This window comes from Heterocephalus glaber, unplaced genomic scaffold (genome assembly GCF_053883595.1).
Source record: "Heterocephalus glaber isolate CG9 unplaced genomic scaffold, H.glaber_assembly_v1.0 deba00001472, whole genome shotgun sequence".
NCBI lineage: Eukaryota > Metazoa > Chordata > Mammalia > Rodentia > Bathyergidae > Heterocephalus > Heterocephalus glaber.
The window spans coordinates 90,785,808-90,811,415 of NW_028258315.1; the positions used below are offsets into that span (position 1 = coordinate 90,785,808).

Genomic DNA, 25,608 nt, shown 5'->3' on the forward strand with positions numbered 1-25,608 from the left:
GAGACCCGGGCCGGAGCCGACCCGACCCAGCGGCCCGAGGGACCCTTCCGGACTGGAGAGCGCGCGGCCCGCGGCCGGTTAAGGCTCAGTCCTGCCGGGGGCTGGGGCACCGTGCGCTCCTACTTGGCAGGGGCGGCCGGTCCGGGTCCTGGCCCCAGGGCCAAGCTGCAGAGGGTGAGTAGCAGGAACGCCCGCACCCCGCCAAGCCCTCGCACAGCCCCACGCTGGCCAGGGCCTTGCTGTGTCGGGGCACCCCGGGGCCTTTTGGGCTGAGCCCCAGAAAGGAAAGGAAAGGTGGACGCAGTCACGGAAGCCTCCCTGACTTTGGTGGCGTTCCTTTTCAGCAGGAACTGAGTTATGTAAAAACAGTGATAGGATTCGCCGCTACCGGCCCCTCGGGGTTTCTGGTAAACTGCAAGTCCAAAAAATGAGGTCTGCCTGTGACACTTGGGGCTCCAAAATCTGAAATCTCATTACTGCCGTCCCCAAATTTCGCTGTGCTCAGTGTCTCAGCGCTACTACCTAAATGAGATTAGTGATAAAGGTAAACTATAACTGCTAACCTGTTGGATGTCAGATGTGCCGAGTTTGTCGTCTCTCAACATGGAGGAATGAAGTCAGGAACCAAGGAAGTTAGGAGAATTGTATTTGAAATAAAGGGGAGAATAGCTCTTGGATTTCCAGGCGGGGCCCCAAGTGGGTGGCTGCCGAGCCCCTCTGTCAGGGGTAATTTATACAGCAAAATCCCAACGTGGGTGCAAGGATAGCACTTTGTGCTGAGGAACCGTGGCAGATGTTTCACTGGTAGTCAGACTGCTATCTGTAGGGTTACAAGTACAGTGGCTTACCTAACGCTGATCCGATAGGGAAAAGAGTCACACAGCAAGAGTACATGGTTTTTGGGAAGAGAGAGGCAAATGGGCCTGGATGTTCTAGTTACCTGCCCATGCGGCTGGTGCCTAGCTGCGCCCACTGGACCAGGTGATGCTAATCTGGTATAATCTCAAGCTGTTGTTTATCCCTAGCGAGGCTCACAGGCCTGGTTACCGCTTCTGCATCCTGAGGGCAGGCTCTCTTCGCATTTGCCTCAGCCACAATTCTGCTATCTGTATTTTTTATCCTGACTTCCTTGAGGCCCTGATCCTTCTATGACTATATTAATTTCTGTCTGACTTGGATGTCTGTAATATTAAGACTTCAGGGCTGGGCTGGCTCTGGGATCTGCATTTAACACCCCCATTTTATTTGGGGGTGCTTGGCCCAGGGACCATCCTTTGAGATACAATGGACTGTGGGAAGGTTGACAAGCAGTTGGGCTAACAGTGGAGTCACAGAAAACTGGTGCCTTGCTGCTTCAGATTCCTCCTAGGCAAGGGCAGGGTTGGATCTATTCAGGACTTCAGGCTCCTAGGCTGAAATCGCCCCACTGGACACATGAGAAGACATCAGGAGCGAGGTGTGGACCATGTGGCTGTGTCAGCCATGGGGGCTACACTGAGTCAAGCAGCTCTGTCTGCAGAGGCTGTACCTCGAGCCAGGCCTGGCCCACCCAGCAGGCTGGGTCTCTTCACCAGCCTGGCCTCTGGCCTGTATGCAGTGGGGCCTGTTCCCGGCCTCGAGGTCAGCTGGGGCTCTGGCACACATCCACACAGGGTTGGTTTCTAGAAGCTTGATCTGCCCCTGACCAAGGAGGGTTACTCAGGTGAGGTTGTGTCCTCACCCTTGCCTGGTGCCCAGCCACCCTGGGTCCCTCAGTCTCTTTGAAGTGCCTTGAGTCCTGTGGTGTGGAGTTCATTTCTAGCTCTAAGAGTGGTCTTCTTCTTCAGCAAACACCTGGCATGTGCCAGGAACCAGAGTGCAGAAGAGCACATGGATACTCGACTGAGGATGAGAGGTGTTCAGGGGCCCAGTGCCTGGCCTGCTGCAGAAGTGCAAACTGCCTCATCTGCCAGCTGGAGATTGTGAACTTTGTCCCCTGGTGCCGAGGAACCGTGGCAGATGTTTCAGTGGTAGTCAGTCTTCAGTTTGTGAAAAGCCGCCTGGCTGTCTCTGCTGGGAGGTGGGGGCCGGCCCCTCTGAGAGCAGTGAAGCGGCAGCTATTCCCTAGCAGTTATTCACTTAGCAAGTCCCTGACTGTGTGTCCGAGCCATGCTGGCCTCACAGCCTGTGCCAGAGCAGGCCCTGGTGTGGTGAGCTGGGGCCCAAGTGCAGGGCCTTTGGGACAATAGGGCTGCAGGGTCAGGCCCGGAAACAGATCTGTGGGTCAGCTGTGGCTGGTGTGATGGAGAGGAGAGGAGACATCCTAGGGACAGGGACAGGGAGGGCCCCCAGCAGGAACACCAGGCAGAAGACAAGAGCTCTTGGGGTCTCCGGGGCACAGAGGCCAGAGATGGCTTGGCTTGGCCTTGGCAAGAGCAGATGGGACAGGAGGAAGTGGGCTCAGAAATTCGAGTGAGGTGGGTGGGGGTTGTTTCAATAAAGGGGCAGCTGAGGTTCCTTCTCCAAGGGAAGAGGCTGATGGGTGAGAGAGAAGGCTGCAGACACAGTCTGGGTGGGAGATGACGGACGCGTAGAGATGACAGTGCCCAAGGCCCTTGGGGAGTGGGAGGGGTGGTGCCACCGCGCTCTGGAGACAGGGCCGGGAAGTGGGCGATGGAAGGATGAGGGCCCTGCAGCCACAGCTGGAGCTCCAGATGGGCAGAGAGCGCCCCCTGCCTGGCTCACTCCGGCCACAGGATCCCTCCGGGAGATGCCCTTGTTGCCTGAATGTGCACCCTGCGGGTCTGAAGCTGAAGGGACACAGTGTGCTGAGGGGACGCCTTGGCTCGACAAGGTGCGACTGGATAGGCTGGAGTCAGGGCCACTCCGCCGTGCAGGGCTTGGTGGCTCTTGTGGACTGCCGGCACGCCACTGCTCTGCTCAGAGCCTCAGTTTGCTTTTTTTTTTTCCTCTTCTTTTTTTGCGGTACCAGGGACGGAACTCAGGACCTTTCACTTACAAGGCAGGCATGGTGCCACTGAGCTAAATCCCCAGCCCCTCAGTTTCCTTTTCTATAAAATAAGGTAAGTTGGGCTGGGGCTTTAGCTCAGTGGTTCTGCCGCCTGCCTCAAAAGCACAAGGATCCGAGTTTGATCCGGGGTACCAAAAAATAAATAAATAAATAAAATACAATAAGGTGAGTGTTATGGTTTGGGCCGAGATGTCCCCCAAAGCCTCATGAGGTCTTGATCTAGAGTACGTGAACCTGGAATTGATTCATGATGCAACGTCAGGCTCAAGGGCACTAGGATTAGGGGGTGAGTGTTGCCTGCCCCAAGTAGCCTGAATAAGATAAAAGGGGCAGAAAGATGCTGGTAACCCCCTTGTTGCCTTTGCTACGTTGTGTGTGTCATGTTGTTTTTCCTCTGTGAGGCCTGTTTATCATCCTTGTCTTGGAGTCGGCTGATTATGGACTGAAACCTCTACGAATTGTAAGCGAAATAAACCCCTTCCCCTCTAACTTTGGGTGTCGGGTATTTGTCTCAGCAACAAAAGAAAAGTAACTAACACAGAAACTTGGTACCAGAGAAGTGAGGTCGTTGCTGTGATGCTACCTGACCAGGTGGCTCAAAGACCTTTGGAAGTGGCTTGTGGGAAGGGGAAGAGTTAGGAAGGATTGGGCGGTGTTGACCACAGAAGTAGCACTAGAGCACCTTCAACTGTTCTGTATGGAAATTCTGGTCAGAGCCCAGAAGACCAGCAGGCTGGTAAAGACCGGGCTCTGGAAGTTTCAGCTAGGAAGAGGGACTGCCTTGGCTGCTGGACTCCAGGTGTGTTATGGCTTGGCAGAAAGTTTGTCTGCATTTGGTTCGAGTCCAGAGACTTTGCCTGAGACTGAGATTAGGGGCAGTGTACTAATTAATCTTGCAGAAGAAATTTCCAAGCAGTCGAATATTGAGGCTGTATCATGGCTACTGTTGGGGGCTTTTAGCCAGATCTATGTTGAGAATCCAGAGCAAAAGGCCCAGAAGAATGATTTAAAATGTTCTGAGTTTGGGACCTTGCACTTGCAAGGCAGGCGGTGGCACCACTGAGCCAAATACCCGACAAGAATGCATCTTTATGGTGCTAATTGATCATGGAAATAATCTGGTAATGGACTAGGATGTTTATAATGAAGCCATATGTTTATCTGGATTTAAAATTTTTAAGCAATCATTTACTATGTCATTCTGCTTTACCTTGAAGAACTGTAGACTTATTTCTGTTATACAAATCAGTAAGATCTTATTTATAGCAAGAAATACTCCATTGAAATGTTGTGCTGTAATGTGGGGCAATGTAAATGTTTTTCATGGTTTCTATCAATGTGAAATAAAATATAATTCTGAAAAAAAAGTTCTGAGTTTGGCCGGAAAGGAAGCTCCAGTAAAGCTGTGGACTGCAGAGATGGAGCAGAGGACATCTTGACTGCTGAGAAGGAACAGGAGAATAGAAAAGGTGGCCTGAGAGAATCACAAGAAAAAGGATTCCACCTTCTGCAACCTCAAAATTGCAAAAGTGAAGGACTTTGCTTTGAGAAGGAAGCCCCAGAGCACCATGTTCCAGAATGGCAGCGGACTGGGGAAGATGTACCAAAATGGTGGCAGCCTAGAGAATTTGTTCCTTGGGATTGGGTTCAGAGTGTTTGGCGATCCAGGCGCTCAACCCCAGGCACTCCAGCCAAGAGAGAAGGAAGCCTGGCTACAGCCCAGGTGGCAGCAGACCCTGGCATCACCCACATGATGCTGGTTTTAGGTGCCTGCGGAATGCAAAAAGATTTCAGAAGAAGGCCTGGGAGGCCAGGCAGGGTACCCCTGAGAGGGCAATGTGTGAAGCTGTGAGTGTGAAGCTGAAGGTGTAGTGGAGACCCCAGAAGTTTGGAGAAGCCAGGAGTGTGGATTGCCTAAGAAAAACTGCAAAGAAGGAGCAGAGCTGGCCCCAGAGAGAAGCTATGGGAGCTACAACCACCAGAAGTGCTGTAGGGACGGAGCCACCAAGCCCTTTGGCGTTCACAACTTGCCGCAGATTGCCTTGGATGCTGGAAGTGGCACTGTGGGATGCTGGATGTTTGGCCTGCTGGATTTTGGACTTGCCTTGGTCCCTTTTCTTTGTATCCCTGTGTTTGTACTTTTTGGAATGGTGATGTTTATCTTGTGCCATTGAGTATTGGAAATGTTTAACTTGTTTTTGTTTGTACAGGGGCTTGCAGCTAAGAGTTTGCCTTAAACCTCAGAGGAGACTTTGGACTTGGGACTTTCAGCAACACTGAAACTGTTAGGACATTGGCAACTCTTAGAGACGGACTAAATGGCTTCTGCCTAACGGGATGTGCGTGAGTCGGTGGGGGGCCAGGTGGAATGTTATGGCTGGGGTCTAGAGGTCCCCCCAAGCCTCATGTGGTCATAGCCTTGATCTGGAGTACATGAACCTGGAATTGATTCATGATGCACGCTAGGCTCTAAGTCACTAGCATTAGGGTGTGAGTGCTGCCTGCCCCAAGTAGCCTGAATAAGATAAAAGGGGCAGAAAGATGCTGATAACCCCCTTGTTGCCTTTGCTACGTTGTGTGTGCCATGTTGTTTCTCCTCTGTGATGCTTGTTTGCCACCTCAGCCTCCGAGCCAGGCAATCATGAACTGAAACCTCTATGAACTGTAAGCGAAATAAACCCCTTCCCCTCTAACTCTGGGGGTCTGGTATTTGTCTCAGCAATGAGAGAAAAGCAGCTAACACAGTGAGTGACATAAAATAGTGGCAATGAGGTGATTGAATCCAAACAAATGACCTTTGAAAATTCTCTGGCATTCCCCCTCTAGTTGTCCATTTGGCACATCTGGGCTTCCGAAAGCCACCTAGCACAGTGTGCGTTCATGTTGGGGGCTTAGGTAGGCTCTCATAAAATGTTCATATGAATGAACAATTCAACATACGGCTTCTCCTGAGGCTGGCCAAAACCTGTCCACCTAGGAGAGCTGGTTTGAACTCTCTCTTCTTCCTCCAGGCCCAGGTGGGTGAAGGGCAGGGGGCTGGCTGGAGCCTGGATGGCTGCTTTCTATGTGGGGCTCTGGACAGGCTCTGGGCAGGCTCTGTGTCACCCTGGGGTAAGACTCTGGGCTCCAGGACTCATCGTCTGCTGGCCTTCCTTGGGGCTCTTGATCTCTTGAAGCCTCAGCTTCTCCATCCATCCATAACATGAGGCTTACATCAGCTCTGCCTCCCTAGCAGGGCTGTTAGGAGTCTCAGAAGAAACAGGAGACAGGAAAGCAAGCTGAAGGGCTTATAATTGCTATGTAGATTTAGGGTTAGGGGAGGCAGGAAAATGAAAACAAAGTATCCTAATAGCTCTGTGACACAAATAGGAAAATACTCTTGGACCAGAAAGTAATGGTCCCCAGATCCTGTTCTGGTTCCTAAGACATTTGTTGCTCTCCCAGATTCATCCCTGAGAGGACTATCCTGTGAGGGTTGTTGACTTTTGTCTGGGTCCAACTCCACTTACACAGGTGGAATTTTCCACTTCATCCTTTTGCAAATGTTAATCAAGGCCCTGGCTGGTCAACAGTAGATTCATTGTCTGTGAAGAGGCAGCTGTTTCTGGCAAATACCAGCTGCTCCCAGGGCTTCTGCAGCAGGCTGGGCTGGAAAGGAACAGTTGGTTGAGCCACCTGCTCCTGCATTGCTCTCTAGCTGCATGAACTTGGCCAACTCAACTTTAATGCCTACTTTGACCCTGCAGCCATACCCAGGACTTGCACCCTGCTGTTCCCAGCATGGCCACAGATTCCACACATTCTCTCTGTTCCAGTTGGAGGGACTGGCCCAGGAAAGGACACAGGCTCTGGCCTGTGCCAGGGTGGCATCCCAGCCTTCACGACACTCCTTCCAGTTCCTAGGGTGAAACTGTGAGGTCATGACCTGTATGTCCCGTTCAGGACTCTGGTCCCTGTCCTGGTCCTTCGGTACTTGTGTTGGCTTTCTCATTTGTTATCATATTGGGGCTTCACAGAATGTCCAGAACACAGAGGAAGCAGGCATCAGTGTGGCTGTCTGTCTCTAAGCTGCATCTGTAAATGAGGTGATGGGATAAGTCTCATACGGCTGTGGGAAAATCACTGGCTATTCTGGGGTAGCGCAGTTAGCACCGTGTTGGGCACATGTTGCAGGGTCAGCGATGTGTTTTTCTGGTCAGTGAATGTGACTCAGTCTGTTGTTGTTGGTCATCACTGTAGCATCGAATTTTGCACTTTACAGAGAAGAAAATGAGATAAGCTAAGCAAGTAGGAGAGGGAGGATGGAACTCAGGCCAGGCTGTGAACTTGACAGTCACTGTGTGCTTTTTTATTAGCTTTGCATTTTTAATTCATTGAAGTGTTATTAGTTCCTACTTCCCTTTGCCTTCACCAAAAAAAAAACAACAAAAACTCAACTATGGCAAGGGCAGCTATTTCCGTTTTTTAGATGAGGAAACTGATGTCTAGAGAGGCTAAGAGCTGAGTGGTTGCAGAGTTGTGACTGCAGCCCAAGGATCTTGCCCACCAGCCACTTCCTTTCCTAAAGTAGTGGAACTTGAACACAGAACTGCATATGTCAGACAGATACAAGCGATGTTGCATGCTAGTGTGAGTTTATTTTATAAGTTTACATTTGTGTGTTGGGGTGTTGTTGTTTTTCATTTTTTTGCTTATCACAGTGAGAACAGTGATACCATTTTCAGGGCACACTCTGGAAATCAGGAACCATGGGAGCTGGTTGATGTCTGAAATCATAGCCCCACCTCACAATGTATTTCAGTACTTCAGTGATAGAGTGATTTCCAGTTGATATGAAAAAGCAGTCAGTTGTGGGGTTTTTTTAGCAGTTCACCTTAAAACCTAAGGGTCAGACTGATCCGGAAGTGTGAAAGGGAAACATCCCTGGGCATAGGTGTGAAAGTAGTCTGGCTGACTGAGACTGAGAAGGAGCTGGCCCACACACCACTTGGCACATATCCTGGGTCTTGCTGCATTGTGGGAGGAGCTCAGCTTGCGCTGGCATGATTGTGCAGGCATGTGGCTTTGGGAATCAGACAGGCTTTGCAGGACTCCTCCTCTCTTACCCATGCTCTGTTTGTAGGAAGCACTGAAGTCCACACAGCAGACAGCACCTGTGAAGCTGTGTCCTGGGCTCTCTGGCAATCTGCCTATGCTCACCGGTTTGGCATCTCCAGGGGCTTAATGGCTCCTAACATTTTTAGACTGTTAGTGTCAAGGACTAGATGTTCTTCTGTAAAATTTTAATCTCGGATGGGCCGATTGAAATTTCAATGAAAATGAATTTGCATAATGAAGATGAAGCTATACAAAATGAAACCTACTATCTTATAAGACTCAAGGGACATAAGGTCACTGTGCCAGATGGCTCAAAAAATTTCTGAACTCTGACTCCTGTAATTATCTTTCACAGACAATCACAGATCGTGCATGGGCTGGCTCTGGTCACAGGCTGTGCAGTATCCTGTCACTTCTGGGAGTGAGGTGAGTATATGTTCACTGAGATTTAGAAAACTGGTTAAAAGTGCTTGTGGAAGAGGAAGCTGGCAATCAAGCTTTTGTAGAACACAGGAGCAACTGCAGAGTAGTTTGAAATCCCTCGCCCTGGACCTGGCCCTCTGCCCCCCCCCACCCCCGTTTCTTTCCCTCCCTCTTTTATTAGGGATATTTCGGATTCCAAACAAACAACCACCATAAAATCCTCTTTATTATGGAAAATTTGAAACGTACCAAATTAACCAGAGGTGGGAGCTTCAAGTTCCATCCACATGGCTTCCGTGGTGTCACTTGTGGATGACCCTATTTTGTCTGAGTCCCTAATACCTGAGAGTACTTTAAACCAAACCCCAAATATTGAATTTTTTTCCTGCCAATTTTTTTCTTATGTATTTCTGAAAGAGTGCCATTAAACAATATAACCATAGGACTGTTGTCATATCTGACAGTGATTCTAACATCCCCAAATATCCACTCAGTGTTCAGATTCCCAGGATCCCGTTAAGATAGGCAGGGGGCATCTCTTCTCTCCTCATTGGCAGGTTTCCTCCCTGTCTCTTATTTATTGTTCACTTGAATTTGTGAGAAACTGTATGTAGTTTACCTACTGGATTCTGTTAACAGTATTCCTGCCACATGTCCTTGGTGCTCTGCATTTCCTGTGGCCTCGGTGGTGATGGGGAGGGAAGTGGGGTCAGACTGAGATTCCAGCTCCTTGGTAAGGCTGTGTTGTGTATGGTGTGGCATTTTCCCATGCAGACCCCTGGCCACCACTGTCAGGAGAAGCCTTTCAGTTTTAGTTATCTGCTGTGTGTGAAGACACATTGGTGAGGTTCAAGCAGAACCTTGCCTCTCTTTTCCTACTTCCAGTGGTTCCCAGCAGCCCCCCCATTCTGAGATCACCCTGGATCTGTGGAGAGCTGGTTGAGGGGTGGTATGGGGAAGGTCTAATAGCAGCAGGGATTCTTCCAGGCACAGTGGTAAATCCCAGCAGTGGGAGGCTGAGGCAGGATCACCATAAGGCCAGCCTGGGCTACATAGTGAGTTTAAGGCCAGCCTGAACTGCACGACTATGCACGACTCTGTCTCAAAAAAATAGAAACAACAGCAGCAGGCACGCTGCTAGGATCCATGGGAAGGGTCCCAGGGAGGACGATGGTGGAGCCTGGTCTGAGGCTGGTGTCCATGGGGTAGACAGAAGTGAGTGGATTAAGCAGCACTTGCCACAGCCTTTTGAAAGAAACCACAGTCTTGTGCCTCAGTTTCCAAACTGCCTCCTCTCCTGGGGAGTGCATTTTTATATACCAGCTGGTATTTGGGCCTAGATGTCCAGCCAGAGCCTCATGTAGTCATGGGCTGGATCTAGAGTTCATGAAGCTGGAATTGATTCATGATGCAATGCTAGGCTCAGGGGCGCTAGGATTAAGGGTGTGAGTGCTGCCCACCCTAAGTAGCCTGGATAAGATAAAAGGGGCTGGGAGACATGGAGGTCATTTGCTCTCGTTACCTTTGCTGCCTGTTGTGTGCGCCATGTTGTTTCTGCTCTGCCATGCCTGTTTGTCATCCCTGTCTGGAGTTGCCCCATTATGGACTGAAATCTCTACGAACTATAAGCCAAATAAACCCCTTCCCTTTTGACTTTGGTGTTGGGTATTCTCAGCTACAAGAGAAAAGTAGCTAATACACCAGCCATACAGCAAGTGTTTACTGAGTGCCTGCTGTGTGCCTCCCTCTGGGACCTTTGCTCTCCTTCCACTACCGTCTGTGACAGAGTGACGCTGGTCAGAAGAGCAGCTCTGTGCATGGGACCTGCCGGGCAGTGATTTCACAGCTTGTGGCCACAGGCTGCCAGTATTGTAGCCCCTGACACCTGTGCTGTGCTGGTGCGAGGAGGGCCTTCAACACCTTGGAGAGTGAAGAGCGGTTCATTTCTCTCACTTCGTCCTGCTGCTGCATTACTGCACACCAGCCAGGACTGGAGCGGTAAGCTGCTCTGATCGCACTGACTTTCCTTGACCAGCCTCTAGTGAGTGTCCTTTGTCCCCACTTTCACCCACGTGAGCCCACTACAGCCCAGAGTGTGGGAGTTTACGTCTAGAGGACCCTGTTCTCAGGGGCCAGCCTGAGACCCTCTTATCCCTGGACCCTGTCTGGGACTCTGGAAGGGCACCTGAGGGAATTCAGTCCCTCAACACTGATCTTTGCTGCACCACACCTCCTAACCACACCTGGAGTGATCACACCAAAGCCAAAGATGGGTCTGCAAGGGAAAAAAATGGCAGACAGCCCTGAGGAGCTGTCCCTGTGCTCTGGGGCCCGGGTTCCACCCTGGCGTTAGGACTCCAGCTTTTCCCACCTTGCACTCTGCTTTTGGTGGAAATTGCCATGGAAGAGGCCAGCAGGAGTGGGGGTGAAGTACAGAGCATATGGTCCCGTGGGCCCAAGGACAGACTCTTGAAACAGCAGCAGGGAAGTGTGTCAGGTAAAAGGCTGAAGACCAAGACCAGACCAGGCCACAACAAGCCTTTATTAGGGGAATAGATCTGCCAGGCTGCCTCTGAACAAAGGAGAGACAAAAGCAATATGGCCGGGGCAGGGAGAGTCTTTTATAGAGACTGGGGTGGGGTTTGTAGGGGCTGAGGTGGGGTTGAGTGAGGTAGTGACAAGGGAATGGAGGAGCCAGTGATGTCACTAGGTGGTAGAAGGTGAGTGAGTATTAGGTTATTTTCTAGGCGGGAACAGGGGCATGCTGGGAAGAAGGGTTTATTCTTTGGTGGGAGCAACCATCTTAGCATGACATCACACAGGGGACGGGGCAAGGCACGATAGGAAGAGGGCAGCTACTATACATAATAGCTGCTGAGGTAGTGGGAGACCTATCAAAGTGGAGAGCAGCCTCAAGTTCAAGGAGCCACAAGTATTCGGTGCCCGGAGGCCTCAGAGGTCAGCAACCACATGTTACCAGTTGGAAATCTCCACGCTGGGCTGCACCACAAGACCTAGCAGAGCTAGGGAGAAAAGCCTGGCTTCAATGTGGTATCAGAACTGCGGGCCCGAACCTCAGGTGTTTTTGGCAGCTTCTTCCCCCCAGAACACCCCCCACACACACACCAGCTTCACCAGGAAGGTCCGCAGGGCAAATGCAAGTGCCCCAGCACAGGGACCCTGGCACAGATACATGGGCTTAGAGCCCACATCTGACTGCCTGAGGTTGGCTGTAGGCCACACACATGTCCCTTACGTGTGTCTCTTTAACCAGCAAGCATCACAGAGCACAGCCTCAGGCCAGGCTCAGCACGCAGTGGGAAGCAAGGCTCGGAGGCACAGTGGGGGAGATGGCTCTTTCCCAGATTACCTCACTGTCAGTTTGTAGAGGTCTCAGTAGGTGATACACAGAAGTTCCCAGATGTGGCCAGAGTTGAGGAAGGTTTCCCCAGGAGCCGATGCCTTTGTGGGGCCAAGGGAGGAGGAGGAGTGAGCTAGGTGAGTGGAAGTCAGGACCGTACTGGGGGAAGGGGTATGCAGAGGCCCAAGGGGAGGAAGGGAAGGGGATCTACATACCTGGAGTCCAGACTGCAAGCTCACACTGGGTTAAGAAATGGTGGCTAGAGGAAGGGGCCAGGCCTAGCAGGCTCTCAGAACGACAGAGACCCTGGAGCCTTGAGAAAGCTCATTCTGACAATTTGGGGTTTAGGTGGCCTGGATTAGGGGTGTCATGTACTGGACCACCACCATCTCTCAACTCAGACAGGTCTCCTCTCAATGACTGAGACCTTTCCCACCCTCAGCCACCACCCTACGCCTACTAGGCCCACCCCTAGGCCAGGTAATGAGATGAGAGTGCCCGGGGGCTCTGTCAGGCTGTGGAAAAGCAGCCAAACCTTTGCCACCTTCTCAGCCTCCAGAGCCGGGCGTGGGCACTTGGTGGCTTTACCACTTCCACAGAGGAGCACAGCCCTCCTGGCTCCCTCAGTGTAGCTTTGTCAGTCAGGCCCGTGGTCAGGTGGGTCTAGCCTCCAGCCTGACCTGGGGCCTGAGCAGGAGCTCAACCTCCTGGGGCCTGTTTCCGTCTGTGCATTGTGGAGCTAATGGTGGTGGTGATGATGAAGGTACCCAGGCCCGCATGTACACAACCAGCCCCCATGGGGTAGTCCACAGGAAGTACTTCGGCAGGCATCTGCTCCTGCTTTCATGAATCAGTTTGGTTGTGTGGTGCAGCGGTGCTCCAAGGCTACAGAGTCTCTCTGTGCCTGAGCAGAGCCCAACCTAGGTTCTGAACCTCACCTGTAGTCTCTGGGGACTGCAGGTCAAAGCCCACACTAGGAGGCCAGGTGAGAAATGCAGGCCACCTGCCCCGAGTCCTTCAGTTGAGAATGGCCCTCAGATGGGCAAGCATCCTGTGGCTCCTATTTCTGAAGTTCCCTTGAATGGTTGTCATCACGGGCACAGTGACAAGTCCTAGGGGCACAGTGACAAGTCTGAATGCCAAGGAGGAGCCTGAGGCAGAGCTGGCCTTGGGGGCCACGGCCCAGGGCTGTGAAGTAACTTTCTAAGCTATGAAGCTCATGAGTAGCCGAACTCTGCACCTGGGTCTGCTGAAGCCTTGCCTGTGAGGCTAGGGCTTCTTGGTCACTTGAAATGGGCTAATAGCTTCCTTTCATGTGGAGGGAGTCATTGTCCACTGCTGGTGGACAGTCAGGCTGTTTGTAATTCTTTGTGCTGTGAACAACATAGGATAGATAGGGCTTGTGCTTGTTTTCCAGTTGTGTGGGGGCTCTTTTGGTTCTGTTCCCCGAAGTGTGATCATGATGTTCCTAGAAGTGGGACAGAGGACTGCACCTTTGAGATCCTGCTATGTCCATTATTTCTGGAAAGGTCTACATGCTCCCCACCTGTGCCCAGAGCAAAACCATTTTTTGTCATTGTGCCTGAGGGTTTTAAAGGCTGAGGAAGGTCCGAGGCATCATTTGGCTGCAGGCCCTGGGCAGGAGTGCTTGGCCCCTTGCTGGAGTTTGCCGTCTTTTCCTAGATGACCACTGAAAACTAGGACTTGAATGGCCCAGAGGATCTGACTTTAATACAGTACACTGCCTTGAGCAAAAGCTAGGAAGGAAATATGAACACCCACACATGTGCCCAAGAAATAGGGAGGGAAAAAAAAAAAAGAAATAGGGAGGAAGGAAATGCTGTTAGGATCCCTGTCTAAAGGACGCTTTCCCAAAGGGTCCCTCAGTTGAGCTCCAAGAAAGGAACCCTGAAACGTCGGATCAGCTCTTTATTCTGGGTATAGTTCTTCTGCAGCTTAACACCACCCAAGTTATACAACTTGTGCAGTTGGTCACATGCTCAACATTGCAGAAAGGAAATCTGTCATAGAAGACAGTCACAAAATTAATTTTCAATTGATTTGAGAATGTGTCAGTGAGAATGTAAACTAGTGCAACCACTATGGAAAATCAGTATGGAGATGCCTTAAACTAAAAATAGGAATTTCATTTGCTCCAGCTAGACCCTTCCTCAATATCTCCCCAAAGGAGTTAATGACATCATGTTTCAGTGAAACATGCATACCCATATTGGTAGCAGCACAACTCACAGTAGTTAAATCTTGGAAAAGATGAATATGTTGATCAACAGATGAGTGGATAAAGAAAATGTATATATACACAGTGGAATACTACTCAGACATAAAGGATAAATTTGAGTGATTTCTAAGGAAATGAATACACCTTGAGACCATAATGCTAGGTGAAATAAATAAGACACAGAAAGATCTCTCTCTCTCTCTGTCTGTTTGCCTTTGAAAAAAATTAATTTATTAATACATTTTAGATATACATAGTGATAACATTCATCATAGGAAATTAGGGAAAAGACATCTACATGATATATCTTGATTCTTTTTTTTCCCCAATTGCCTTCCCTCCCTTCCACCCCTCTTCCCCTTCTTATTTACAAAAGCTTTGTTTCCATTTTTTCCTCATTTTCTCATTTTTTTGTTTGCCCTTTCCCCCTCCCCCTCCCTTGTTCTCCTTCCCATTTGAATATTTTCTTTCTGTTTCACAATATCTGTTATACGTTTTGATCCTTATTTACCCTTTTTGTTTCTCATACCAGAGAAATCATGCAATATTTGAACATGTGTGTCCAATTTATTTCACTTACGAGTATGATCACCAGGGAAAGGCCCAACCAAAAAAGAGAACTATAGGCCAATCTCCCTAATGAACATAGATGCAAAATTCTTCAATAAGATACTGGCAAACAGAATACAGAGGGTCATCAAGAAGATCATACACCCTGACCAACTCAGATTTATCCCAGGGATGCAAGGATGGATCAACATACATAAATCAATAAATGTCATATGCTACATTAATAGAGTCAAGGACAAAAACCATATGATCATCTCAATAGAAGCAGAAAAAGCATTCGATAAAATTCAACACTCATTCTTGATAAAAACCCTCAGAAAATTGGAATAGAGGATCTTTATCTCAACTTGATAAAGGCTATCTATGAAAAACCAACAGCCAACATCATACTAAATGATCAAAAACTGAAAACCTTCACACTAAAATCAGAAACAAGACTAGGATGTCCACTATCACCACTCCTGTTCAATATAGTTTTGGAAACATTAGCCACAGCAATTAAATAAGAGAAAGAAATAAAAGGAATAAAGACAGGAAATAAGAAGTGAAACTGTCATTATTTGCCAACAATATGATACTCTACATAGACATAGAAGACCCAAAAAAACTCTGCCAAAAGACTTCTAGACTTAATTGACAGATTCAGTAGAGTAGCTGCATACAAGGTCAACACTTAAAAAACAATAGCCTTCTTGTACACAAATAACAGACTCACTGAAAGTGAAATTAGGGAAACAATCCCTTTCACAATAGCATCCAAAAAAATGAAATATCTAGGAATCAATCTAACGAAGGAAGCAAAAGACCTCTACATTGAGAACTACAGCACTCTGAAAAAAGAGATCGAAGAGGATATAAGAAAATGGAAAGACATTGTCTGTTCCTGGGTAGGAAGAACCAATATAGTGAAAATGGCCATACTTCCAAAACTGCTATACAGATTCAATGCAATCCCAATTGAAATCCCAGCACCATATTTCACAGAACTAGAGAAAACAATCCAAAAGTTCCTCTGGAACCAGAAGAGACCTAGAATAGCAAAAGCAATTCTAGGCAACAGTCGTGACAGGGGTGTATCACAGTCCCCAACTTGAAACTGTATTACAAAGCCACTGGGATAAAAACAGCATGGTACTGGCAAAGAAACAGACTCGAAGATCAGTGGAATAGATTAGAAGATGAGGAAACAACTCCAGACACATTCAGCTACCTCATGTTTGACAAAGGAGCCAACCACCCTCACTGGAGGAAATATAGCCTCTTTAATAAATGGTGTTGGAAAAACTGGATTTCAACTTGCCAAAGATTAAAACTAGATCCATACCTATCACCATGCACTAAACTAAGATCGAAGTGGATTAAAGATCTAAATATTAAGACAGAAACACTAAACTTGCTGGAAGATAAGTTAGGTAGAACTGTTGAAGACATTGGCATAGGAAAAGACTTTATGAACAAAACCTCACTAGCACGGGAACTAGCACAAAGAATCAACAACTGGGATCTCGTCTTATTAAAAAGCTTCTGCACAGCAAGAGAACCCTCCAACAGTGTGAAGAGACAACCTACAATGTGGGAAAAAAATGTTTACCTGCTGTTCCTCAGACAAAGGTCTACTTTCTAGAATGTATAAAGAACTAAAAAAAATCAGACCCCCCAAATATAAAGAACCATTTCTAAAATGGGCATCTGAAATGAACAGACATTTCTCAGACAAAGAAGTAAAAACGGCAAATAAACATGAAAAAATGTTCAACATCACTGGTCATTCGAGAGATGCAGATGAAAACAACGTTGAGATTCCACCTCACCCCAGAATGAATGGCTGATATCATGAAATCAATAACAAATGCTGATGGGGCTGTGGGGAAAGAGGAACACTGCTCCACGGCTGGTGGGAGTGTCAACTGGTGCAACCACTGTGGAAATCAGTATGGAGATACCTCAAGGAACTAGGACTGGAGGTCCATGTGACCCAGCTATTCCCCTGCTAGGTATCTTCCCCAGAGAATTAAAAGAATCATACCACAATGATATATGTGCACCCATGTTCATAGCAGCACAATTTGTAATAGCTAAAACTTGGAAACAGCCCAAATGCCCATCAACTGGAGACTGGATAAAGAAGATGTGGTTTTTTAATACGGAATACTACTCAGCCATAAAGAATAAGAAACTAGAGACCTTTATAGATAAGTGGATGCACATTGACGCGATACTCTTAAGTGAAATAAATAGGACACACATGTGTAAATACTAAATAGTTTCTCTGGTTTGAAAAACTGAAAGTGTAAATAAGGATCAAAATGTATAATTGATATTGTGAAATAGGAAGAAAATGTTTAAAGGAATAGGGAAAGTGGGAGGGGAAGGGGAAAGGAAAGAAGGAAAAAGAAAAAATGAGAAAAGGAAAAACATGGAAACAAAGGTTTTGTAAATAGGGAAGGTAGAGGGGGTGAAGGGAGGACAGAGGAATGGGGAAAAAGTAAGAACCAAGATACCTCATGTAAAGGTACAAAAGCCCAATGATGAATGTAACTGTATTGTATACCTAAAACGTACCAATAGACTAAATGAAAAAAAAAAAAAAGACTATGGTCTCAACTTGCATCCATTTAGCTATAAATGTCTCAAATTTATCCTTCTTTATGGCGGAGTAGTACTCCAACGTATAAGAAAAACCCCACATCTTCCTTATCCATTCATCGGTTGATGGGCACTTGGGCTGTTTCCAAGATTTAACTGTTACAGACTGTGCTGCTATAAACATGGGTGTACATATATTGCTGTGGTATGATGCTTTTAATTCTTTCGGGAAGATACCCAGCAGGAGAATAGCTGAGTCAAATGGAGCCTCTAATTTTAGTTTTCTGAGAAATCTCCACACTGATTTCCACAGTGGTCGCACCAGTCTACACTCCCAGTGGAGACAGGTTCTTTTTTCTGCACTGCCCCTCCAGCATTTGTTGTTGGTTGATTTCTTGATAGCAGCCATTCTCTCTGCAGTCAGGTGGAATCTCAGTGTTTTAATTTTCATCTCTCGAATGACCAGTGTTGTTGAAACTTTTTTCATATGTTTATTTGCCATTTCTGATTCTTTATCTGAGAAGTGTCTATTCATTTCAGATGCCCATTTTTGGATTGGGTCTTTAAATTTGGGATGTTTGATTTTTTTTTTTTTTTTTTTAGTTCTTTCTATAGTCTGATTATTAGTCCTTTAAGGAATAGTAGTAAAAAATTTTTTCTCATTCTGTAATTTGTCACCTCACCCTGCTGGTTGTTTCTTTTGCTGTGCAAAAGCTTTTTAATATGATGAGATCCCAGTTGTTGATTCTTTTTTTTCCGGATTGAGGTCTGTCTCTTCATTTTCCCTGTGTGCTCCAGTTCTCCCGTCAGATCCTTTCTCGGTCCCAGGGATTCACCTCTTTCCTTCTTTTCTTCCCCAAGTTGTTATGTTCTAGCATCTGGATTCTGAATCTTGGAGATGCTGATCTGCTGCTGCTTACTCCTCCGCCATCTTCCCGAAAGTCTTACCTGCATAGCACTGCTCCCAGAGCTCTTGCCTCAGTCTCTCTTTTAAAATTTATTTTTCTTAGCCTTTTTCCTTAGCTAAATGTTTATGAATTTTGTTGTTTTTTGTTGAAGAGCCAGCTTTTTTCTTTCTCTATTGTTTTTCTATTTTATCTCTGACCTAATTTTTATTACAGAGTGGTACCCTTGGTTCACGAACATGATTTGTTCTTCTATTTTGGGAAACATGGCCACATTTGTGTTTGTGTGGGAAAGATGCCCACAGTCATGTTTGTCACCTGTGCTGAGTTTGCAAAAAAAAAATTTTGCCAAATGCTTCTGTTTGGAAACCAAAAGTGTCCATGAACCAAGTTAACACTGTATTTCTTTCCTTCTGTTAGCTTTTGATTTAATTTTTTAGTTCTATAAAGCATAAATTAGGTTTTTGAGATTGTTTTCTATTTTAATATATGGAGTTAAAGCTCCAATTTTCCTCTTAGTGCTGATTTCATAGTTTTGGCATTTTATGCTTTCTTTTTTTTTTGGTACCGCGATCAAACTCAGGACCTTGCGCTTGCGAGGCAGGCGGGCGGAACCATTATGTCTTCTTTTTATCTCGCTTTCCCTTGTGATTTCTTCATTGACCCATACGTTGTTTAAAAGTGTTTAATTTCTACATATTTGTAAATTTTCCTTTTATTGATTTCTACTTTCATTCCATTATGATATATAAAGATTTTTGGTGGGTGTTATTTCTGTCTTTTACAATTTATTAAAACTTGTTTTGTAACCTAAAATGTAATCTGCTCTGAGATTGTTCCATGTGCACCCAAGAAAAATTGTGTATTCTGTTGTTGTATTGAGTATTTTTTAGGTCCAGTTGGTTTATCATGTTATTTAAATTTTCTTTTTCCTTATTTACTTGTTCTATCATTATTTGTATCTGAGTATTACATCCTCAATTATTATGGAAGTGTCAGTTTCCACCTTCAAAACTGTTAGCATCCACTTCATATATTTTGGGGTTTTGTTGCTTGGTTCATACATGATTTGCATGCTTTAAAACCTCACATATCTATAATTGAAACCACAACTTCCTATGATTTTCTTTATATTCTGAATATATTTTAGGAGTCAACCATGTTGATATGACATGCCACAGTTTCTTCACTGCTGTGTGGGGTTTCTTTTTTAAAAATTTATTTTAATTTAATTTAATTTTAGTGTTTTGGTAACGGGCATTGAACTCAGGACCTTGTGCTTTCAAGGCAGGCGGCGGAACCACTGAGCTAAATCCCCAGCCCTGTGTGGGGTTTCTTTGCATGACTGTCCTACAACTTTTCTATGTTCTTTGTATCTCCATATACCTTTTGAAATCAACGTGTCAGTTTCCACACACTAACACACAAAACTTGCTGTGTTTTTGATTGGCATTGCATTGCGTTGAATGTGTGCATCTTTTTTTTTTGGTACCAGGGATCGAACTCAGGTCCTTGCGCTTGCGCAGCAATGTGTGCATCATTTTGAGAAGGATAGACATAACAACATTGGATCTTTCTATTCATAGTATCTCTGTGTATTTAGGTCAACTTTAATTTTTCTCAGTATTCTGTAGTTTTCTGTATATAGGTAGGTCTTACATTTTGTTAAGTTTACTCCTAAGCACTTTATATTTCCTGACGATCTTGTAGATATATTGTTTTGCCTCGTGTTTGCCCATGGAGGGTAGGATTAACCCCACTACCACCCCAACTGTTTGACATTCAGACTAATGACACCATACACATACACCAGGAGGCTATGAAAAGGTTTTTTGCTCACATAATGGGGCTTTAGGGGAGGAGCAGGACAGGGATCCCAGCTGACCTAGGATGGCTTTGGCAAAGGAAAGGGCAGGTGTTTCTGAATTGCACTACGGCTACGATGTGGGCCAAAGAATGGATGGCTGTGTGTGGGTTGGAGTTACAGCATTTGTATTCCCACACCAAGACCCAGGACAGGAACGCTAGGGCTTTATTACTGACTTTCCCAGGGGCAAGAGGTGAGGTGGGAGGGATGGGGCTTGAAAGCTGTCAGTGGTGAAGCATCAAAAATAGAGTCAGATTATTATGTTTAAGATTTAATTTTTAGAGCAGCTTTAGTTTCACAGTAAAATTGAGAGGAAGACAGAGATTTCCCATTACCCTCCACCCCCGCACATGCACAACTATCTTCAAAGTTTGCCTTTTCCAGAATGCCATGGTTGAAAATTATATAGCCTATACAGCCTTGTTAGTTTGGCTTCTTTCACTTAGTAATATGAATTTAAATTTTCTTCGTGTCTTTTTATGATTTGATAGTTGATTTCTTTTTAGTGCTGAATACTCTTCCATTGTCTAGATGTAGCACAATTTATCCATCTGCTTACTGAAGAACATCTTGGTTCCTTCCAAGCTTTGGCAATTATGAATAAAGCTGCTATAAAATTCATGTTCAAGTTTTCGTGTGCATATAATTTTCAGCTCCTTTAGGTAAATACCAAAAAGCACAATTACTGGATCATATGGTAAGAGTAAGTTTAGTTCTGCAAGAAATCATTAAACTGTTGTCCAAACTAGCTGTACCATTTTGCATTCCCACCACCAATAAATGAGAATTTCTGTTGCTCTCCATCGTTGTCAGCATTTGGCAGTGTTGGTATCCTAGGTTTTGGCCATTCTAATAAGTGTGTCGTGGTGTTCATTGTCTTACTTTGTATTTCCCTGATGACATATGATGTGGAGTATCTTTTCATTGCTTATTTGCTACCTGAATGTGTTCTTTTTTTATTTTTAATTTTTTGAATGTGTTCTTTATTGAGATGTCTGTTGATGTCTTTGGCCATCTTTTTAAAATCCAGTTGTTTGTTATAGTTACATTTTAAGAGTGTATTTGTATATTTTGGAAAACAGTCCTTTATCACATATGTATTCTGAAAATATTTTCTCCCAGTCATTGGCTTGTCTTTTCATTCCCTTGATAGTATCTCAGCAGCATAGAACTTTTTATTTTAATGAAGTCCAAGTTCATTTTTTTCCTTTTATCTATTGTGCCTTTAGTGTCATATCTAAAAAGTCATTGTCAAACCTAAGACTTCTGGATTTTTTCTGTTATCTTCTAGGTTCTTTATAGTTTGTGTTTTACTTTAGGTTCATTTTGAATAAGTTTTTAGGGCACAAAGTCTGTTTAGATTTGGGTGTGCATGTATCTCCTGTCATTCTAGCACCCTTTGTTGAAAAGGCCACATTCGCTCCACTGTGTTGCCTTTGCTCCTTTGTCAAAGATTAACTGTATTTCTGTGGATTTATTTTTGGGTGCTTATTCAGTTCCACTGATCTGTTTGTCTTTTATTTCACCAGTACCACACTGTCTTGATTATTGTAGCTTCACAGTAAACCTTGCAGTCAAATAGTATCAGTACCTACTTTGTTGTTGTTCAATATTTTGTGGCTATCTGGGTCTTTTGCCTCTGTCTATAAACTTCAATCAATTTTTCCAAAAAACCCCAAAATAACTCTGGAATTATTATTGTGATTATATTGAATCTGTAGCTAAGTTGGAAATAGCTGTCATCTTGATGGTATCAAACCTTCCTAAATATGCAATATCTCTTCATTTACTTTGGGCTTTGATCTCTTTCATCAGAGTTTTGTAGTTTTCCTCATACAAATCTTACAAATATTCTGTTAGATTCATGCTTATTTCTTTGGGGTGTTAATTTAAATGGTATTCTTTCCCTTTCAAATTTCACTTGTTCATTGCTAGTAATAAGCAACTCATCTTCATTGTTTGCTTTCACAGTACTGAGGATTAAACACAGGGCCTTTAGGCTGAGGTACATTCCCCAGGCGCCCCCTTTTGCATTTTGCTTTTTGGTACTGGGAATTGAACTCAGGACCTTGCACTTGTGAGGCAGGCGGCGGCACCACTGAGCTAAATCCCCAGCCCTTCCCAGCCCCTTTTTGCTATTTAATTTTGAGACATGGTCTCACTAAGTTGGTCAGGTAGGACTCAAAATTGCGATCCTCCTGCCTCAGTCTCCCAAGAGCTGGGATGACATATGTGCCCATGACACCTGGCTAGCAGGTGACTTTTATATATTAACCTTACATCTTGCAGTCTCACTATAACTGCTTATCATTCCAGGAGTTTTTCTTTTGCTTTTCATTTATTTGGTCAGTTCTTTCAGATTTTCTACGTAGATGATTGTGTCAGCTGAAAAGAATTTTATTTCTTCCTTCCCAATCTGTATTATCTTTTATTTCTCTTCCTTACTGCTTTAGCTAGGACTTCTGGTGTAATATTGAAAAGGAACAGTGAGAAAGGACATCTTTTTCTTGTTCTCATTCATAGTAGGAAGCTTCAGGTTTCTTACCATTAGGTATGAGGCTGGCTGTAGGGTTTCTGTAGATACATTTTATCATGTTGAAGATCCCTCTTGCCCCAATTCCTAGTTTACTGAGAATTTAAAATTTTTTTATTGCAAATGAGTGTGGATTTTGTCAGATTCTTTTCCTGCACCTAGGCTATGATAATGTGAATTTAGTCCGTTCATGGGCTGGACCACGTTGAACCAGTCTTGGACACTTGGGTGTGGTGTATGATTCTTTTCATCTATATTTGGATTCAATTTGCTAATATTTTGTTGAGGATTTTTTTTATCTATGTGAGAAATACTGGTCTATAGTTTTCTTGTAATATTTTTATCTGGTTTTGGTAGCAAGGTGATATTGCCTTCATAGTTAGGAAATAACTCCTCTGTTTCCATCTTATAAAAGTTGGTAGAGCATTGGTATAGAATTGTACTTCCTTCCTTTAATGGTTGGTGGAATTCGCTGAGAGCCCATCTAGGCTTGGTGCTTTCTGTTTTGGAAAGTTATTAAATCTTAATTCCATTTCCTTAATAGATATTGGCTTACTAAGAGTGCCTGCTTCTTCTTGAGTGCATTTTGCATATTATGTCTTTCAAGGAAGTGGCCATTTTATCTAGACTATAGTTTTCATTTTCAAAGATGTATTCACTGGATACAGAGACTTTTAAGAAAAATTTAAGATTATTGGTACATTTTAGGTATACATTATGATCACGTTCATCACTGGGAATTTGTACCTGTACATGATATATCTTGGTTCTTATTTTTTCTCATTCCCCTTCCCTCCATTCAAACCTTCCACCCCTCCTTATTTACAAAAGATTTGTTTCCATTTTTTCCTCCTTTTCTCATATTTCCTTCTTTCCTTTCCCCTGTCCTCCCTCCCTAGTTCCCCTTCCCCTTTGAACCTTTTCTTCCTATTTCACAATACATTTATACATTTTGGTCCTCATTTACACTTTCAGTTTCTCACACCAGAGAAACAATGCGGTATTTACACATGTGTGTCCCATTTATTCCACTTAAGAGTATGGTCTTAAGGTGGATCAATTTAGCTATGACTCTCCCTTTCTTTATGACTGAGTAGTATTCCACTGTATTAAAAAAAAGCCCACATCTTCTTAATCCACTTGTCAATTGACAGGTATTTGGGCTGTTTCCAAGATTTTGCTATTACAAACTGCTGCTATAAACATGGGTGTTCATATATCGCTGTGGTATGATGCTTTTAATTCTTTGGGGAAGATACCCAGCAGGGGAATAGCTGGGTCAAATGGGACTTCCAGTCCTAGTTCTTTGAGGTGTCTCCACACTGATTTCCACAGTGGTTGCACCAGTCTACACTCCCACCAACAGTGGAGAAGGGCTCCTTTTCCCCCACAGCCCCACCAGCATTTGTTATTAGTTGATTTCATGATAGCAGCCATTCTTTCTGGGGTGAAGTAGAATCTTAGCATTGTTTTCATCTGCATCTCTTGAATGACCAGTGATGTTGAAACTTTTTCATATATTTATTTGCTGTTTCTACTTCTTCATATAAGAAGTGTTTATTCATTTCTGATGTTTGTTTTTGGATTGAGGCTTTAAATTTGGGATGTTTGATTTTTGGGTTTTTTTTAGTTCTTTATATAGACTGAATATTAGTTCTTTGAGGAATAGCTAGTAAAAGTTTTTCCTTATTCTATGGGTTGTCTCTTCACCCTGCTGGTGTTTTTTGTTGTTGTTGTTATTGTTTGTTTTTGTTTTGCTATGCAAAAGCTTTTTAATAAGATGAGATCCCAGTTGTTAATCTTGTTAATATTTCCTGTGTGATCAGGGTTTTGTTCATAAAGTCTTTGCCTACACCCATGTCTTTAAGAGTTTTACCTATTCTATCTTCCAGCAGATTTAGTGTTTCTGTTTTAATATTTAGATCTTTGATCCATTTCGATGTTAGTTTAGTGCATGGTGAAAGATATGGGTCCAGTTTTAATTTTCAGCAAGTTGAAACCCAGTTTTCCCAGCACCATTTACTAAAGAGCCTATTTTTCTTCCAGTGAGGGTGTTTGGCTCCTTTGTCTAAGATGAGGTGGCTGAGTGTGTCTGGAGTTGTTTCTGAATCTTTCTAATCTGTTCCCTTGGTCCTCAGGTCTATTTTTTTTTGCCAGTACCATGCTGGTTTTATCACAGTAACTTTGTTTATAGTTTCAAGTTGAGGATTGTGATGCCCCCTGCCTTGCCTTTGTTGCCTAGAATTACCTTTGCTATTCTTGGTCTCTTCTGGTTCCAAATGAATTTTAGGATTACTTTCTCTAATTCTGTGAGATATGCTGTTGGAATTTTGATCGGGATTGCACTAAATCTATATAATAGTTTTGGAAGTAAGGTCATTTTCACTATATTGGTGCTTCCTACCAAAGAATAAGGGATGTCTTTCCATTTTCTGATATCCTCTTCATTAAACTAGGTTTAGGGTTCCCCTCCCTTTCATTACTTTAAAATTGTCACTCGGTTATCTTCTGTGTGCATATTTTCTGATAGGAAGTCTGCCATCATTCTTATGTTTATTTCTATACAAGTTTCTTTTTGTCTGGCTACTTCAGTAGTTTTCTCTTGATCTTCATGTTTCAGCAGTTTGACGATGATGTGTTTAGATGTGGTCGTCTTCGTATTAATCCTGCTTGGGATGCTCAAGTCTTCTGGAATCCATGATGTTTATCTTGCACTAATTTTGTAAAAGTCCCCATAATCATGTCTTCAAATATTTCCTCTCTGTTTTCTGTCCTTCTTGCCTTCTGCCCCTCCCTCTCCTAGGACTCTAGTCATCCATATGTTAGGTAGTTTGATGTGGTCCCAAAGCTCTCAGCTCCTCCTTTGTCCATTTCCCTCTTCTCTGAACACTTCCATTTGATTTCTGTTAACCTAATCTCTTGCTTCACTGATTCTCTTCTTTGCTATAGCCAGTAAGAAATTATCTCCAATATCTCCGATGTCCTCTCCTGCTCATACGCCCCCTAGTGTGCACTGT

The 25,608-nt window shown here is 44.6% G+C and overlaps 1 protein-coding gene across 5 annotated transcripts in view; it reads left to right on the plus strand.

Moving 5' to 3' along the window:
- Positions 1–14: 14 nt before the first annotated feature.
- Positions 15–25,608, plus strand: part of Chdh (choline dehydrogenase) — a 35,979-nt gene continuing 10,385 nt past the window's right edge. The window contains exons 1-3 of one of the 5 annotated variants that reach the window (XM_087181537.1): positions 15–174; positions 8,463–8,533; positions 10,317–10,528. The gene's annotated coding sequence lies outside the window, so the exon portion shown is untranslated. Of the gene's footprint in view, positions 175–302; positions 3,471–5,220; positions 5,354–8,462; positions 8,534–10,316; positions 10,529–25,608 lie in introns of those variants that run through there. The other 4 variants (XM_087181536.1, XM_087181538.1, XM_004864342.3 and 1 more) reach the window with 4 other exon arrangements.